The sequence below is a fragment of the Lonchura striata genome, chromosome 2 (genome assembly GCF_050655825.1).
Source record: "Lonchura striata isolate lonStrDom1 chromosome 2, ASM5065582v1, whole genome shotgun sequence".
NCBI classification, from domain to species: domain Eukaryota; kingdom Metazoa; phylum Chordata; class Aves; order Passeriformes; family Estrildidae; genus Lonchura; species Lonchura striata.
In genome coordinates this window covers 74,695,602-74,715,394 of record NC_140704.1, presented here as the reverse complement: position 1 = coordinate 74,715,394, position 19,793 = coordinate 74,695,602, and the positions used below count along the sequence as shown (strand labels likewise).

General features: G+C 36.9%; 1 long non-coding RNA gene across 1 annotated transcript; it reads right to left on the bottom strand.

The window, feature by feature from the left end:
- Window positions 1–7,415: 7,415 nt before the first annotated feature.
- Window positions 7,416–17,710, bottom strand: LOC146768305 (uncharacterized). Its single transcript, XR_014952771.1, has 3 exons — window positions 16,883–17,710; window positions 14,268–14,389; window positions 7,416–9,543 (listed from the first exon to the last, which is right to left on the bottom strand). It is a non-coding gene; the product is annotated as an uncharacterized LOC146768305 (long non-coding RNA).
- Between the last annotated feature and the right edge of the window lie 2,083 nt (window positions 17,711–19,793).

The following is a 19,793-nucleotide window of genomic DNA, read 5'->3' as shown; positions in this document are numbered from 1 at the left end:
TTTTCCTTTTATAGTAGCATGGTAGTAGTAGCTTAATAAAGTTTTTTCCCTTGTTATTAAGCTTGGGCCTGCTTTTGCTCTGTTCTTGATTGCATTTCACAGCATTCAATTGAAAGGTTACATTTTCACGGGGGCACTGGCCTTGTGCCAGTGTCAAACCATGACAGCACGATTAGTCATTCTTCATGACTTCTTCAAGTGAATTCTTTTAATAAAGTGATGATTTGATTTGTTTCTCTTTTGACAGTTCTTAGGGTATTACTCGCATTTTTGGCATACGAATGCCAAATGGGTTAATTCACATTGTTTTTCAGATAAAGACCAAGATTTAGTGCTACTTAAGCTGGAGGCAGAAATATTGAAATCTTCCAGCTTCCTTCTTAGTACCTCATTTGTATTCCAAAATCAGTGCACACTCTTGTCCTTTAAAGTCCAGCTGTCAGCCAGCTGAGCTAGCTGAGTTGATAGCAACAGGGTGCCATTAGGCCAACTTACATGATGCTGCACACAGAAGCCCTGAGTGCATGGCTGTAGCATACAGTAATTCCATGAAGTTGGACAATGCCAGTGCTAACTTTGGATCACCAGAAGAGTAGAACTAGAAAGATTTAATGGAGAGGTCTCTGGAGGAAGTGGCCTGAAGAAGACAGCAGAAATTCCATCTGTATAAAAATATTGAATGCTATACTTCCAAGTTAAGACTACTTTTTTTTTCCTGGAACTTTTTAAAAAAACAATGCCTTTCTGGATTCTTCCCCACACTCATATGAAAAGAATTGAAATATTCTACTTTGACCTTACATGGTGCAATTCTATTCAGCAATTCAAGGCTGTATTATTATATTGTTTCCATGGTTTTCTGGTTATTCTAACTTCCCAGAACCAATCTTTGCAGCTCCATATTTTTACAGTAAGGCATCAAAGGGGTTTGTGAGAAATTTGAATGTGAAGGAGAACTAACATGCAAAATAGATGTGACATACTTGGCATATTTCACTTCAGAAAGTTACAGCATGCTTAGATGGGATGAAATATGAAATAAATCAACATAACACAAGATTTCTAAATCTTGGAAATCTATTTACCTGAACTTTGCGCCAGTTTGCAGGACTCTGTGGAAATGCAAACGTGAAGTCCAAGGAATAGAGCAGAAGATGTATTGGCAGGGTTACAGAAGAGTGCTCTGAAGGATGCTGTAAGCAAGATTGCATCCTATAAGGTTAGCAGCTGCTTCTGCTGGTGCCAACATAGAAAATCTGTGCCACCAGCCTAGTTTTCTGGAGACATTTGACCTGTACCCTCTTGAGGGCTTGCAGATGTGAATGAATCTGTCCTTTGATCTTTTTTTTTTTTTGAAATGTGTATGACCTGATCTGGTATTGTGTACCTTTTCTAAATAGACACATTTCAACTGTTTGAAAGCATTAGTTGAAAGTTAGGTTGCAATTATGAGTTGGTTGTCAAAAAAATTAATTTTCTGTTTGAAGGAAAATATCAATAGAAAAATTCAATCCACTCCTATGATACAGATTCATTTTGAATTGATGGGGTAATTTGCATTAGTGGTTGTACTGCATGTGCAAGAAATATGACTTGCTTGGTTTGTAATGCTGATAATAGTCCTCTTTGTATTACTATAAGAATCAAATCTATCATCATTATTTTCCTATTATTATTGTGCTGTAAAGGAAAAATAGTTTTGCATGAAGCAAAGAGTAAAATGCAGATATTTAGCATCATTCTTGCAGGTAGTCCTCAATTCTGAATATACCTCTCTGAAGCTGCATCAAACAGGAAATCTAGACAGATGGCAGAATGCAGAACTTACCATTTGGGATCGAGTACAAAATAAAAGCCAAGAAATTCTTCATGGATTCTTCCTAAGTACAAAGGCGCCATGAATTCACGTTGAAAAATAGTCAATGTGAAACTTGTTTGATGAATAAAAAACAATGCTAATCTAGAGACTACAGTGCCAAGTGTGTTACAAAGCACTTTTGTAATTAACATAATTTCCAGCATGAAAAAATACTATTTTTCTTGTAGATTATTTAAGAGTGCACAACAGTTTGAAAAAAAGTGCTTTTTTTTTTCTTTTGATAAGAACTGTGTATCATTAGAAGAGATACTGTCAACAGGTTTTTGAAAACAATGTTATTTTCAAGGTTAGTTCTATTCATAAATAGTTCACATGAAAAAATTGGATCTGCTGTTAATCCTGAAGACTCTTCAAGGACAATGTCTTTGTTGCATTCTCTTCTCACTAGTACAGGAGCCCAGTCTTACCTGCATTCAAATGCTTTTTGATGTTCCTGATGCATGGCCTAGGCATCCTTGTCTCCATGACCATCACGATTTCCATATCAAATGATGAGAATTTCTGTACATGATTGGTAAAATTAAGTGTCATAACATTTATGTAAAGTCAATTGGAAGTTTTTTCTCTAAAGGAATCTCTTCCTTCCTACTACAAACCATTGGCCATAGCAAAACTACTCAGTTTTTCAGGAAGTGAAATAGTACACCTTCACTGTACAGTTTTCTCAATTTTTTTTTTCACCAGAAGAAGAAAACTACTGTTTTCTTCTTCTTATGTCACCTTAGACTGACTTTATTAAAAATAGTTTTAAACCTTTGAATTTCTATTTCTAGCTAATTACTTTCACTGTGTGCTATAGCCTATGTCTTTTAAAAGGCCATTTGTACATATTCAAAGGGCTTACTTTTATGATATTAAGAAGCAGTTATACTTCTATTAAGAAAACATAAAGGTGCAGTCATATTTTATGTTCACCCAAATGAAAAAAAAACCCAATGATTAAAAAAGATGCCAGCAAATGACAGGTGTAAGACTGTTGCAGCAGGTTTTTTTTTTAGAACAATGTGCAGTCCTTCCCAATTCTATTTTTCCCTCTGATTATTTCGTACAGGAATATTTTTACAGTCTTCTAATAGTGGCATGTTACTACTGGGGTAGAGTATTGCCCTGTCAGCATTAGAATTGACTCTACTGTAGTTGTGTTCAAATTTGCTGATGGGACAAGGTTTTTTTGATGAAGACACTTCAGCAAGCAAGAGAGCCTCTTCGTATTTAGATGCTATGAGTCCCAGAAAAAAGATGAATGATGTGATGACGTGCCTTGTGTTCTGGGGTCACCCCCGTCTTTGTACAGAAAGTGCACAGAAGGGTTGGAAGCACCACTTTTACCCTCTTTGCATTCAGCACTAAATCTGAGACAGAACTTGCCCCAAGGTTTGTGCAAAAATACTCTTTTTCTGCAACTGTTAACCAGACAATATCTCTGGTAAAATTGGCAGTGGCAAAAAGCAAGCCCTTCCCGGGAAATTGACCAAAATTGTTCAGAAGTTATTCCCATTCACTGTTGCTAAGGTCTGCTGTCTAGCTGTCAGATATGGTTGGGGCCATGTTGAAATAATTTGATACAATGGACTGATGCTGCAATATTGAGTCAACATAGGTATTTTCCATAGGTGTCATTTAAAAAATATTTCTATTGGTAAAAATGAGTTGAATATAAGAAAATAACAGCATGGTAGGAAAAAAATGGCATCAATAACATGAAGATGGATAGTATTCTTCTTTTGAAGTTACACTGAGAGAATATTTTCTAAAGAAGGTGGTGAAACTTATGAAGAAGTAGGCGCACATTCCACATGACTGGTGCACAAGTTCATCTTTCCAACTTACAAAAAACATATGATTAAAAGACAAATTTTCTTCCTTGTGGAAAAGTAGCCTATTAGTAATTTTATCAAAGGCAGGATTCTGTCAAGTATTCCTACAAGACAGCAGTAGTACTATGAAAAGCCTTTTGGCATGTATTTAACTCCAGGAAACTTGAGAAAGAAGAGTGTCTTTGCTGCAAGCTGTGCTTCCTATTTGCTACTGCTGCTTGAATATTGTCTAAAGAAAACTTGTCAAAATAAGACTATTGCATAGAAGTAACTGTAAATACCTATTCAATTCCAGCCAATTTTAACTAGAAAGTATGAGACACACACTCTAGTTACATAGCCTATTGCATAGATGGAGTATACCATCACTAGTAAAGGGGGACTCTATAATGGAGTAAATACAGATGAATTTCAGGGAAGGAAATGATTGGAAAGCTAAGTGCAATCCCTTGACTTGACAAGAAATGGCGTCCACTAATCCCAACCAGAAACATATAGAACTCCATTTTGAAATGGGTTGTATTTATGGTCCTCTGTTCTTCCTATATGAAGAAACTGTATTTTGAATTAATCTTCAAAATGATATGGCTAAAGACCTTAGATGCCTCAATATTTTTTTCCCCAGAAACAACTGTCTCAAAACCTCTTTAAAGCTGAGTTCTTCCCTTAAGATGGCATATTTTAAAATAGCATCATGTAATTTAACAGGGTATTCCTTTTGGAATCCTGGATGATGAGAATTTTAGACTTTCTGTGCTGAAAGGCACAGACCCACAAGAGAACACTGCATTTCATCTGAGGCTGTGGAGAAGACTTCAAAAATTGATTTATAGTACTGGGATTACTGGGTATGTAGTTGGTTAGAAGTGTTTAATATCAAAGAGTGGAAAACTTAGAGATTGGGGTTTTAAAATATAGAAATAAATATGAGACAAGATGGAGGTGTTAGGGTGGAGACAGGTTATTTTTCTTTACCTTCTTCTTCCTTCTTCTTCATGGGTTTGGGTGATGTTTTGTGATTGGAGAGAAATGTCTGCATTGCAAGCTTCAGGGGATCAGTTATTGGGTTAAGTGAGAAAATAATCTAGGTGTCCTTTCTTAATTGGATAGTTTAAAGACATTGTAACAAGAGTTAGTTAGCCATTTTGTGCCTTGCTAATGAAAAACTGCCAAACTCATGTTTGTGAGACTGTTTCACTGATAAGTAATAAACACTGGAGTCTGAACATGGAATGCTGCCTCAAGTGCCTTCAATCATGACCGCAAGAAACCAATATATTCCAAATATAATTTGCAAATTTAGACTAAAAGTAACACTCTTCCCAGTAATTTTTTTTAATAGCTCAGTGCTAATATAGGCAGCAAAGATGAGAACAAACTGCAGCTCTTTCTGAAACATCTTGAACAAATGCCATTGCTTATGTTCTAATCATTCACTTCACCAAAATACCTAAAAATGAAGAAAAGGTTGTGAAAGCATTATCACTAGTATCATATGGCAATGTGTGGGTGTGATTTATTAAGTAGAATTTGTATTGCATAGATGATACTTAGCAAAGAGCAGATTACGGATTTTTTTCAGATCTCAGACTGATGTTGTATCACTATAGGACACGAGAAAGCATAATGTGAGTCGCTGCTATTGTAAAGGTAAAAATGGGCAAGTTTATTTTCTGACTCCAGCATTTATAGTTTTCCAAAGGTAACAGTCGATTGAAGGGTGAAAGTGTCAGCTCTCCAATGACACTGGACAAACTACCAGTCCATCAAATTTCTCCACCTCTCTGAAGGAATGCAAAAACAATAAGTTATTTACAGAAAGTGTGTGAGAAAGTTTGCTACAAGAATGTAAACTCAGAAGGCTTTAGAAAATCTTAAAAATCAGGGTGACAATGTTGCATGTCAGTAATTGAATAAAAAGATAACGAGAATGATTACTTTTTGACTCAGTGAAGATGAAACTTAATTACATCCCTACCATGGACATCTGAATCTTATGAATAGACAGTGTCTGATTTAGAAAAAAATAAAGAATTATCACCATTGAAAGAAACATATGACCATAAAGACTTTGCTGATGGAACATAGCCTATTCATTGGCTGAAATGGAGCAGGTAGACAGGACATATGAAATACGTTGTTGTGGATCGAACATTTATTTTCTAAAGTGATGCTGACAGATGGTGAACTCACCAACTTAGATATTGTACAATAGATAAGGGTACATAACTTGCTACACTTCCCTGAGGAATCATCATGCAGGGATTTTCCCCTGCATCTGGGAAAATGTGCCTCCCTTTTTCACAACACTTTTGCAGCAGCTTTCTTTGGCCTGATCAGCTGGTATGGAGGGTGAAGGATCAGCAGCAAAGTGACTGGTGGGGGTCATTTGCTTCAATGGATTTTGATTTACCAGATCTTTTGATGATCTGTTTCATCCCTGTATGTCAAACACAGCCTTTAAATGGTGCTAAACAATTTTTCAGGCTGTAGATCACATGAAAAAGTACTTTCTGGTATCTCTACTGGGCCATATGATCTTTATTCTCTCCCTCAACTTCTTCATGACCTCTCATCTATTTAACATGAGCTATGTTCAAGGTCCACAGGATACTTTTCACCCAATCTTGAGGCCTGCTGCAGTAACAATGATGAATATAACACACCTAGAATGAATTTTCCAGTTTGGATAAAATGTATTGTGCACACAAATCCAGTGAGAAGTTGTTCCCTGTATCCCCTGAAAAACCTTCATAGTGTTCTACATAAACAGTATTTTAGTCTGAAATAAAAACTTTTTCTGAGAGTGTCTGAGAGATTTGTATGAAGCACAGATATTTGATGTAATTTTGAATATCAGAGGAAAAAGGAAATCGCAAAAAGCTTTTAATTTTACTGGTTTTAATTTAAAATTCCATGCACTTTTTCAAAAATGTCAAGGTCAAATGCCCATTAACATATTTTAGTAATCTGTATAGTTATTATTAATATAAAATGTGTTTCAAAGCAAAATAATTTCACACCTTTCCTCAAATTTTATATACTTAGATTTATTATTTCTGACATATATTAGATAAAAGGAAGAAATTTTTTCCTGTGGGGGTGGTGCAACACTGGTACAGGTGTCCAGAGAAGTGTGGCTATCCCATCCTGGAAAGTATTCAAGGTTGGGTTGGATGGGGCTTTGAGCAGCAACAAATGAGGATGGTAGAGAAACAAAGTTTGAATATAGAAGAAAACTCTGATTTAAGTATGGGAGCAAGTCTTCTCTCAGCTCTTGGTGTAAACTCAAAGTTGTACAAGATTGCATTTATCTGTGATTTTCACGACTGTAACAGAAAAGTTATTGAAAACTATGAAGAAGGTATCAAATTTTAAAATAGCTAAGAATTACAACATAAAATATATGGGATGGGTTTCAACATGGGACACTATCTAAGAGACAATCTCTGTATTTCAACACTACATCATGTTAGGATTTCATGAAGTGCCAAAGAAGAAGGCAAAATATAATTCAGAACATTATCTACTGTAGTTCAGCCTGGCCATTGGTAGGAACTGGTGTTTGAACTACTGTAGATATACCACACATTCACTTAAAAATTGTGTGAATGTGTGGTATATATATCTATCTATATCTATCTATATAATCTATATCTATATCTATATCTATATCATCTATATCTATCTATATCTATCTATATCTATATCTATATCTATATCTATATCTATATCTATATCTAAGCAATGAGAATCAAAATTTATTGAAACCATCTTCAAAATGTAGAGTATTTAATTCTAAATGGTCTGTGATTAAAATACTTATTCCACCTTAATGAGAGACAAATAAATTCTTCCATATCATTATGGTTTAAAATTGTATAAACCAGTGTTTTATTCTGAAAAAATATACTTTTTTTTCTATTTTTAGAAGAAAATACAGACATACAACATGTGAAAATTAAGTAATTTTAAAGAAACAAATGAAATTAAGATATTCTGCAAATAGAATGAAATAAAAAGCTGTGTTTTAAATATGGAAGGAGGAAAATATGAAACAGAATTTTTGTAGCAGATATTTGAATTCTTGTAAAAGATCTTTTGCCCAGGAAGAGAAGTATTTAGCATTTTAGTCTTTTCCAAGGTGTACATCATCTGCTCTGCTGATCTCTGTGTGTGCCTAGGTGTGTGTGGAAGCAGGTGCATGTGAAGGGGAGTCTGTATGTTTGCTTAACACTTGTAGTGGCAGATTCATAATTCAACTGCATAATTTTTTTAGATACTTCACAGAGAGTGGAAACTAAGTTGAATATCAAGAAGAGAGCAATTCCCAAATCATCCATTTTACTCTTTACCTTATAAATCATATGCTTTGTTGCATCTTTTATCCAATATACTTTCAAGCTACATGGAGACATGAGAATGTGGAGAATCCCTCAAATGTCTTGCAACTTTGATGCAAATAGATTTTCAATAAAATAATCATTTCTCTTTTAAGTATGTCTGGGCCAGGCATGATGGTGGTGTCAGCCTGTTTGAGTTTTTATTGTTGGGAGAAGTACCAAAGGACTGGGTTTTACATTGTCCAGTTACAGAATCAAGTGCATGAATACATTTGAAATTCAACTTTTTCTAGCAGACTACTTCTAGAACTAGCTTGCAGACTCAAGTTCACTCCTTTTCTCCTTTTTTGTTTCTTTCCTATTTTCTTGGCTTCCTTGCCACTTCAGACACCATTTTAGAACTTTTTTCCATACTAAAATTGTTTCATAGTCTGATATTTACAATGCATTTTTTACAAGGAGTTTTTAAAATCTTTGTTAGAGTTAAGAAAGTTATGGACTTAGGTATTTTTCTTCCCGTATGAATATTGCAATGAAATTGTTAAAGAAAGAGCAATTATTTATTTTTCTTTTGAACACAAGTAGATAATTCCCATACATTAGTCCATTTTGTGGACCAATATTTGCCATTATGATATAAGTTGTCACTTTTTAACAATATACCTTCTGTAACTATGTTGACAACATTTTCTGTGAAGGTCGTAACTGGTCTTAGACACACACGGAGAAATTTGCTCAGCAAATGTCTGTCAGCATGGTGTAAATACAACATGTGTATCAGAAGATCTTGATATACCTGGGGAATTTTCCCATTAAAGGGATTCAGTTCTGGAAGAGACAATTATCCTGGAGTTTTACATTCTTCTTGAACACTACTTAAGGAACTTAAATCCCATATTCATTGGATCTCTCTCTCTCTGCACAGAAATTTGTAATGCCAGTCCTCTAAATGCATCTTGAAGGGTATTCACTATCACAGAATGAACATGGGTGGAAGGGGTCGGTGGGGCTCATCAAATCCAACCCCCCTCCCTGCTTAAACCAGGATACCTAGAGCCTGTTGCCTAGGATCATAGCTGGGCATTCTTTTAATGTCTTCAAAGATCCAGACTCCACAATATTTCTGGGCAGTCTGTGCCATGGTTCAGTCACCCTCACAGTAAAAAATAGTTTTGTGATGTTCAGAGGCAATCTCCTGTATTTCAGTGTGCTTCCACTGCCTCTTGTCTTTGCACTGAGCATCATTGAAAAGGCACTGGTTACCTCCTCTTTGTACTATTCCTTCAGGTATGTATGTGTGCTGCTATGTAGATAAATTTCAAAAATCTTCCTGAAGCCTAGGTAGACAATATTCCCTTCATCTACCAGGCAAGTTGATTCAACATAGGAGTTTAAAAAGTTGTCAAGTATGAATTTCCCGTGGTGAATCCATGCTGACCACATGATTTTCTCCTCCTTAATGTGCCTGGCAATGTTTTCCAGGAATAGCTGCTCCATAAGCTTTCTGGGGATAAAAAATAAGGCTGGCTGGCTTCTACTTTTCTGAGTCCTCCTAGCTGCCTTTCTTGAAAATGGGTGACATTTGCTTTCACCCAGGCTTTGGGCACTTCTCTCAGTCACCATGATTCATCAAACATTTTTAAGAGTGGATTCAGAATAACATCTGCTAGCACCCTTGGGACCTGTGGATCCATCTCAACAGGGCATGTGGACTTAATGGAATACTTAGGAATTCAGTGACTGTGCCCATAAAAATTTGCATGGGATAATAGGACATATTGACAGTTACCTGACGAGTGAGTGAAAAGCTATGGAAGAAATCCAAAAGGACAAAGAATAGAGCTCCCTTTTAAGAAAAAACATCCTATCGTGGGGCTAAGCAGCTTTAGATCCAGGTAGCCTTCCTCTCTGAAAGGACATGGAAGACATTATTTTACCTTATCCAGCAATAAAATGTATTGACCATTCACTTGCAATATAAAAAATAAAATTATTTCAGAAATTACTGCCTCCTAACTAGACAATAATTCCCCTAAGAGATAAGAGCACCTTCTTTATGTCTCTTATGCATACAGACTATTCTAATTAGGTCATCTGAGTGGGGATTACTGGTCTTTGAACTTCCTTTCAGATGAATTTGGAATATTTACTGAAGCAAGGATATGAACATAAAATTTCATTTCCCATCAGTGCACTCTAACATCCATGGCTGTAATGCCATTGTTTCTCACTAACTGAGTCAATAATTTATTACTACAAAGTGGAACAGCTCCAAGAAGAAAGATAAAGGCTGGATAATATTCTCTCTTGGTAAAGCTATGTCTCTCAAATGAAGTGACCAAATTCTAAGCACTCCCTGACTAAAGCTACAAGGAGGGGGAGATGGACCAGGTTTCCTTCCACTGCCGTTCTCTTTGTCACTTCAGTGTTTAGTATGGGTATGAAGACATTCAAAAAGGTAGTTTTGCTGAATTCATAAGATTCAGTCTAAAAAAATAATTTTTTGCAGCTGAAAATAACAAATAAAATGTAATGAATTCCATGGAAGATTAAAATTATTACTTATTCATTTTGCATTTTATTATGTATAGTGTGTAAGTTTGTCTTGCATTGTTCTACAGGTTTTCTAACTGGCACATGTTTCCTTATGAATGCGCTGTCCTTACCTAAATACTCTCATATAGAGGAACATGCTTCTGATAAGAAGAGCACTAGGATGTCTTTACTTAACCTTTTATTTTTGCTGATGCTTGGTCCTCTGAAATGAATGGATTTTTTAAAATTGAAATGTGTTACTATTATTTCCATGGGCTAATCCTCAGACTCTTCCTGAGTCAGAGCTTTCACTAGTCAGCTATTTTCCTATCTGTCTTTAAGTAGTTGAATGTTCTGGTCTAAAAGCAGCACCTTCTATGTAGCCATGCTCTTAGTTTCCAGTGTCATCTTGAATCCAAACACCCTCCTGCAAAGTTCCATTGGTTCTATAGTCAACTAAGGAAAAAAAAGCAGTCCATCCAGGCTTACTAATTTAAAAGATTAGGGTATGGTGTCCCTAAACAATTCTCTGCAGTGTAACACTACTTATATTTGCTCTGTTTCTTCAACTCACTTGCAAGGCATTCATGAGTTAGGTTCTTTGGAGAACTGCTTAGTTTGAAGATGATTATAAAGGGTGTGGGAATGTTCTTGTGGCTTTGGTATGAGGATACTTTTCAAATCCATACAAATTTCCTGCAAATGCAAAAACTTGCATCCTGTATACATAGTGAACTACGTAAGAAAAAATGGAACAAATAATTATTTAAATTTTTTAAAGGCTAGAAGACATTAGAAAAGTCCATAGTGAGTCTTCAGAGCCTCTAACTTTGGAGAACTTGCAGAACAGGTATGCCACTGTGCTTCTGCTGGAGTAGACAAATTGACATGTAAAGGAAGAATGAAATTAAATGTATTTCAGAAGGGAATCAGTGAAGGTAGAATATAAATTCTTTTCATCAAAAAATGTTTCCAGAACCTGTTCTTCTTTTCTACCTGACTAATGTAATTGTTTGAATATATTTTACACTTTGATAGTATATTTTTCCCAGGTAGAAGGCTTTGTTGCCATGCAAAATTTGTATGTATGTATGTATTTATTTATTTCCTACTGTAACAGAAATATTTTCTGTTATATATATCTCCTGTCCAGAGAAAAAAAAAGCTCTTTTAAATTTTTTTTGAGTTCTTAATTGGAGGAAATTTATGGATTGAAAGCAGCAGGTAGAGGTGAAATTAAGGAGATGTCCAGTGTCTTGATGGAGGGCATGTTTGGAAACTGGGATTTAGACAGCAATAATAAGAAGGGAAATTTAAGTTTTTCAGCAGCTAATTTGTATAGAAGAATGGTTCTGCACTTTTATTACTTAAGTAGTTTTTGTATTCTTCTTTATCAACTTCTAAGAAATCAGGAAGAAAATTATATGAATTATGAAGTGAGTTAAACATGATAAAAACTAGCAGAAGTCCTAAAGATTGAAGGCTTGTCTCCCCCCTCACAGATTTTTGATGCACTGAACTAATGCTGCAATGCAGCACAACTGACTATCATTTGTGCAATAGATGATTAGAAAAGAATAACCTTGCAGATACCAAGTAAATGACATGTGTCTTCAAGAACCATAATTTGAACAATGGAAATAATAACTTAATGTAGCCTGTTGAACTGGGGAAGAGAATATAATTGCTGGTTACAGGATATTTTTTAAAAAGTCTGAAAATATACCATATTACATCAATCATAAAAAAACTTTTTGGTCTCCTTTGTACAATCACATTAATTTCATCTGTTTCAACTTCCTGATAATTTTCAGATTCCCCTGCTAAATTTAAAGCAGTATGAGGACACGTATATGTAAGGCAGATGAAGTGTCAAGGTGAACAGTACTCTATTCTGTCAAAGTCAGATATCACCCTGTAAGAGACTGTCTGAAGGCCCCTCACTCTCCATTTGTCTTCTGATTGCCACAAGGAGGAACCCATTCCCCCACTGCAGGTCCAGCTTGGAGAAGGCAACAGTGCAGGTGTAGCCACTGTACCGTCACACTAGCTGTTCTGAATGAAGCCTGGCAAGAACTTGGCAAGGAGTTTGCAAGGACTTGGCAAAGACATGGCATGGACCCAGCACAGGGTGTCCTACTATGATTCCTGCTTCACTCTCCACCCTTAAGACAAATGAACTGTTGGGATGACCTTGGTGGTCTCTCACTGAAGACCCCTCATCTGCCTTGTTACCACCGTGACAGATGGAGATCGAGAACCCTCTCCCCAAGGACTGAGACTGAGACCCCTACCACAGAGAGTGGGGGAAATGGTGGTGTGACCACTAATGACATGACCTGTTCTCCTCCAGTAACTCCAATGGACTTATTCTTCATTGTATTTGTCCTGCCTTGGTGGTTTCAGTGGACTCACCTGTTCCCCTGCAGCAATTTCAATAGACTCTCATTGTCCTGTATGTTCCCCCCTTTTTCCTTGGTGGACTATACTGGACCCCTGGGCTGAGCAGGATTTTGGAGACTCTCCCAAACACAACAAGATGGATCCCCATCGTCCAGACCAGTGAAGATCTCGCCTGTGTTGGTAGCTATTCCCATCCCCCTCTTTCTCTCTCTCTCTATCCTTTTAACTCCTTTCTGACCCCACTATCACATTTATTGTTTTGGCCCCTAATAAAGGTGCATTTGTTGTGATTAACTGATAGTCCCCTTCTGTTTACCTTTTTGCATTTTCGGGATCTGTTAACAAACTATCACAACACCCCACAACAAGTGGATCATGACACACACTCTGCAAAATATTTATGACACCAAGATCTGATTAGCACAGTACTTAAACCTAAGTTACTAGTGGTAAAAAGTGTAAATTGACACTTAAAAATGCTCTCTGCTGAACAAATTGAGCCATAGCGAACAGACCTGTGCACTATATACATACATACATATGGACCCCAGTTCATTTTCTTAATTTATGGGACCCAATTATACTTTGGGACCTGCTTATACTTTGACAGAATTCCATATGCTTCTTTATCCTTGCCTCTACTGTACCTTTTCTTCCCTCCAACCTTGCCATTCTTTCCATCCCAGACTTAACCCATGACTTCTCAGTCAGATGTAAGTTACTTGAATTTTGCTATGCCACATGTCTCCCTCTTTGGGATGAATAGTGGTGCTTTTGCTGGGAAATGACACTGTACTATAGTGTAGTGATTCTGCACTTTTATTACTTTTATTATTAAAAGTGTAGTGATTCTTCCCCTTTCCAATATAACAGGTTGTGCCTGGAGGTAAAGGCATTTTGGAACATGCTGTGGTACAACAGTTGGTCTTTGCCTTTTTTTTGGTACACACAAAATAGCCCTTATTTCAGAATAATTAGATGCCTTATTAAGACTACTCTCTATGTAGCTCTCATTCTGGTTTCTTCTTGCCATGGTTCACTCCTTTATTTCCTCCTTTTTCTGAACTCCAAAATCTTCTGCCTTTCTTCTGTTCTCAGTCTCATGTCTATATGCTGGCTCCTGGGCCAGCAGAAATATATAGCTTTTGTTTTGGTGCAAAGTGACGATTTTAGAGTTTTAGCACTCAGATATCCCACCTTCTCTTTAGTTTATTTCTTAATTATGGTTGTTGTCATTGGTTTTACTTTTTACCTACAGGTCAAGCTTTAGCATTTTGGTGTTTGACTTACTGCAAAAAGGAATTCTGTCTTTTCTCAGAAGGGTTCTTGCATGTCTTCTGCCCCAGCAGTGTGATTATGGTTTGGACCTTCTCTTTCTTCCTTTTTCCATGTGTTTGGGACTTGGAATGCACCTATTAGAGAATAAGGATTAGTGCTACAATGACTTAGCCATATAAAGTTACCTTATACTTTGCAAGTACAGGCAGATACTGACTGAGTCCAGCATGACCTTCTCTATCAATCTTCCAGGTACTAAGGTTAAAGATAGTTTGCTGTCTAAGGTACAGCTGCATTGATATTGCTTAAAAGAAATTTTTACAAAATAATCCTAAAGATAGTTTTAATCTCAAGTAGAAAGTGCAGACTTTATGCAACATAGGATCACAGGATTTTAAGGCGAACACCACTTTTCTATCCAGAAAAAATACAAATTATTTCTTTCTGTGAGAGATAATCAAATCTCCACCTTGTTCACAACTTTAAAGTATTTTAAATTCCAAAACTGAGAATATTCAAACATCTCAAGACACATATCTGTTCTGGGAATTCATAATGAAGATGGTGGTAAATTTTTTCCTTCCTTCTCAATCTTTCAGTCAGAAGTGCTTTTTTGTTCCTATTGCCTCTGCTGTGAACTCTGGGAAATCATGCACTGAGCTGCTGCTTTTTGCTTTTCCATGCTCTTCTTCACTGGGCTGAAGGTTTCTCTTAGCCTGAAATCCACCATACACATTGGTTTTACTTGTTTTATTTACTTTATTTATTTGTTTTATTTACTTCTTTTATTTGTTTGCTGTAGAAGTTTTTATAACTGAAAGACAACTTTGGCTATGCTTCTCATTATTTTACTTTTTATTTTGAGCATCAGCAAATATGCTCCTAATGAAGCAGGATTACAAGCTTCATTAACGCTTAATAAAAGTTGTATTTCTGTTTGTTTGTTTCGTTTTGTTTTCTGCAGTGGTTTGATATTTTGGCTCTCTTGTCCATTGCAAGCTTGGAATGGAAGCAAGTTCTGCTATTCCCTTGGCTCCAGTTCCCCAGAAGCTCTTGCTTGTGCCCTAGTAAGGGCTCCCAACCTGCTGCACAGTTTACTGCTACTGCTTCCCAGCTCTCCCTGTGTCCAATACAAGTACAAGGCAAGCACTAGAGTGCTTTTCATGCATCGCTGGCCAAGATACACAGTGGCAGAGCACATCTTGGAAGGCAAAAAATGTGCTTGTCATTGATACATGACCTACTTTGAAAAATGCCCCATGGCACCACACACTTCTTTTGTGTGTGACTGGTATCAATCCTCATTCTTTTAAATTCTTATTCTCTTTCATAAACCAACATAAAGTCCTGTTTCCACTTGGAATACTTCATGTCTTTCAAAGTGCTTTTGGAACTGTTTTCTGCAGAAGTTTGATATTTCGGTATGGTGTATATAGGGACAGCCATTCACCAGTGCAACATATACATTGAAGCACATTGATGTGGCCTCATCATGGCATGACTGCTGCATGAAGTTCTATAATATTTAAGTCCAGTGCATTTTACTGAATTTTTAAAGGAATATGCAGTGAGTCTTGGCCACTTTTTCTATTGTGATGTCCTGCTCTAGGGTAATTCAAGATTAAGTTGATAATGCCTGATTCCTGGATATCAGAAGAGAACAAGCTCAAAACCTAGCTCCTTAACAAGTGGGAAACAAAAATTAACTTGCAAGTATTTCCTTACATTATTTCTGGGCTAAATATATTTACTCCTTTTTGTTTGTTTGTTTGTTTTGGGTTTTTTTGTTTGTTTGTACAGTAGAGGGAAAGCTGAAAGTTTATATATTCAGTGTGTAACTGTTGCCTGTAAAGATAAAAAATGTGGGTGGAAAAATGGATGAAGTTTTAGCATTGTAGTTCAGGAAGATGATGGACATTTATTCCAAGTCACTAAGCTAAATAAGTCAGATGATTTTAAGTCAGTGGTGTTAATGGTCTTACCTGGAAGCATTACCATGTAGAACTTAATACAGCAGAGGCTGCTCAACCATATGCTTTGATCTGATTTTATTACACTACAACTTACCTTGATGCTATTTATGTTCAGAAAAACTAATTTAATGGAAAAATTTAAATATAGATATTTCAGTTACCTTTCAGTTACCTTTTTAACACTTTGAGAATTACATATTCTTTCCAGATTATTTAAGTGTTAAGGTTTTTTTCTCTATCTTTGTATTTCAGTTGCCATCAAATTTGTGTCAGTTGAGCCTGAGATTCATTCCAGTGGAGCTCCCAATATAAAGGCACATGTACTTGTCCTTCAGCCTGTTTCTGTGACCACAATCCAGGTTAACCTCTCCTTCTTCTACCTCCATTAAATGAAACAATTTATGCTAAGCCCATTTTGATAAAACCAGGCAAGAGAGTGGCTGCATATTTAGCTGGCCTGGTAGATTTGGAAGAAAATATAAAACAGCATTTTCTTTTGCCTTCCCAGAGCCACAGTCACCCTGCACATCCAATGAAAAGTTTCTCAATCAGTGTTTATTTCCAATACACATGGGAATCATCAGGAAACCCTCTGAAGAATAAAATGCCCCATTTTTCTCACTGTCCTTTGACTGTATGAGAAGAATCACCTACCTTGAAGCAGTCCTACTTGATCCTCCTGTTTCTGGTGCATCTCTGACCACCTGCAGAGAAGCATGGAGCAACACCTCTGCTCAGCTGCGGGCAGAACTTCTTTTGAGCAATTTGGCTGGGGCCCAGCTGCTTTCTTAATTGCAGAGAGGGGGCCAGTTAAGATGTTGCCTCTTGGGACACATCTGCTGCATGGCCTCTGGGTGGGAGCAGCAGAGTAGAGCAGAGGAGCTGAGGAGACCTCAACAGGCAGCTTGGGTACATCATGATACCACACCTGACCAAAGCTGCAGTGACCTCTGAGGCTGTGGGTTCTTTTGGTTCTTACAGTCAGGAAAGCCTAGATTTCCCTCCATATCCTTTTGTCTGGGAATTAGTAGTTCTAGTGTACAAATGTAAGTGTACAAAGGTGTCAGCAAAAGGCAGAGCTGGGTAGGGCTTTGAAGGATCTTTTTAATTTAAGACAAGAAATTTGAAAAAAAACCCCAACTGTAGGATTTTCATAATGTAATGAGATGGTGGGGGTGCCTAGCACTGATGGCAAAAGTGTTTATTGTGAATTGAGTTAATAGAGGATGTGACAGAATGAGAGCTGTAGCTGCATGGACAGTCACACCTCAGACAAGGGGAGAGGAAGGCACAAAAAACATCAACCCTGATTTGTGAGCTTAAAGATGAGTTTAAATTTGTGATTGGCACTTTGGAAACCAAAATTGCCACTTTTACATCATATCTTTCCTGTTGTTACCCGTATTATTAAAGTAGATGGTTTTATAAGTAATTGTTTAATCACTGTACATGATTAATTCTGCTGTTTCTTTGCAGGCGACTGCTGGAATGGCAGCTCAGGCTGCTACCACAGGGTGTCACTCCTCGGTACAGAATGGCATCATTTCTGCTGTGACCCACATCCTCTCCCCGCTAATAATTACTTTCTCTTATCTGGTGGAGAAAACTATCTTCAAAGGATTTCTTTGATTAGGAAAATTCATTAATATTATGTCTAGATAATATTAATGCTTTCCTGCTTAAGTCTCCTCACTTAGTGTTTGAACAGCATATTATTCCATACTTTCTTAAGATTAGCATATTTGGATTTTAATAGAAGCTCTACAATCAATTAATTAACATTTTAACATTTTTGAGGTTCCAGAAAAAAATATTTGACAAAAGTAAATCTATGTGTTATTATTTCAGAAAACATCCCTGCCCATCTCTTACACATACGGATTTAATGTAAATCCTTGGGAATGTTTACCTGAAGAAAAGTCTCCCACTTGGGCTTTTTGTGCTCATCTCGCAAACTGTCATATTCATACTTAGCAAAACGGACAAATTAAATAAATGCTCAGGAAATTAAGGTCCTTTTGACACTACGAGCAACAGCTAAAAGATGTGATTGCTAATAGTTCCCACCAGATGTCTCTCGAGGTTCAGAGGTAATGCAGTGCCAAGCACACAAACAGGATTTGGTTAATGACCAGCGATCCTATCATGTCATAAACCACTCCTGCAAAGAGCAACAGAGTTATAACTTTAGCCCAGACCCCATCGACAATCAGCATCACCACAGGGAACATGTGCATCAAGAACAGTGTTCTATAATGCGCCTGTGAGCACACATGCAGGGAACAAATTAAACATCATGGTGATCAGCAATGATTAAACCAATTCAATGGTTCCTTAAAGTAATTTGTTTTGACAAGCTCTGATCAGATCTGTTGTTATCTCAATCCTCCGGGTACTACATTGGGCACCAAAAATGTCTGCTGTGATTTAACTCCAGCCAGCAAATAAGAGCCACATAGCTGCTACCTCACTACCCTCACCCCAGTGGAAAGAGAATTGGAAAGAAGAGGCAAAGCTCCTGGGTTGAGATGAGAACAGTTTAATAGCTCAAACAAAATAAAATATACTACTACTACTTCTAAAATTGTAATTTAAAAGAGAGACAAGGTGCAATAAAACTCAATAGAAACAAGTGATGCACAACACTGTATCTTACCATCCACTGACTGACTCCCTGTCCATTTCCCAGCAGCAACTGGCCCCTCCCAGCCAGCTCTCCCAGGTTTATATACTGGAAAAGGTGCCCTATGATCTGGAATACCCCTTTGGCCAGTTTGGGTCAGCTGTCCTGGCCATGCTCCCTCCCAGGTCCTTGTGCAGCTTCACACTGGCAACACATGGGAGCCTGAAAAGCTCCTGGCTCAGGGTAAGCACTGCTGAGCAACAGCTGAGCCATTGGTGTGTCATCAATATCAGTCTAACAGTGAATTCAAAACATCACGCTGTACCAGCTAAGAAAAAACTAACTCTACCCCAGCTGAAACCAGGACAGATCCTTTTATTTATTTCTTCCAGAAGGGAAGAAAGACAACAAGGAATCTGTTAAAGGAAATTTATTAATTTAATAAATGAACTTTCTGACTGAAATTATGAATCCAGCTTTCATCATAAACTCAGGCCTTTACTTTATTCAAAATTAGAATAGCAGTATCATGAAGAGTAGACAAAAAGTTAACAGTGATGGTTCTGATAGACAAAGAGTTGGGACATGGGTATTGTCTTTTAAAAGTAGTTGCCTAATTTACAGTGTGAACAGGTTTTGGTTTTTTGGTTAAATATTTAGGATTCTTTTTTTCCCCCAACATGCACTTTAGGCACTTTTGGGGAATCATAATTATGTACTATTATCATTATTTTTTTTGTTCTGGGTTATTCTGTTTGGAGTTGGTTTTAAAACACACATTTATTTGAAGCTCTAGTGTATGATTAAGACAAATTACACTCTTATGATAGCAGTGCAAAAAACCCTGTACCTTCAACATGTTCAATACTGACTTTACTGTAAACTTGAAATCTTGGTCTGATTTTTGGGCTGAGGGAGATTTCATATTTTCTGATAGGTGTC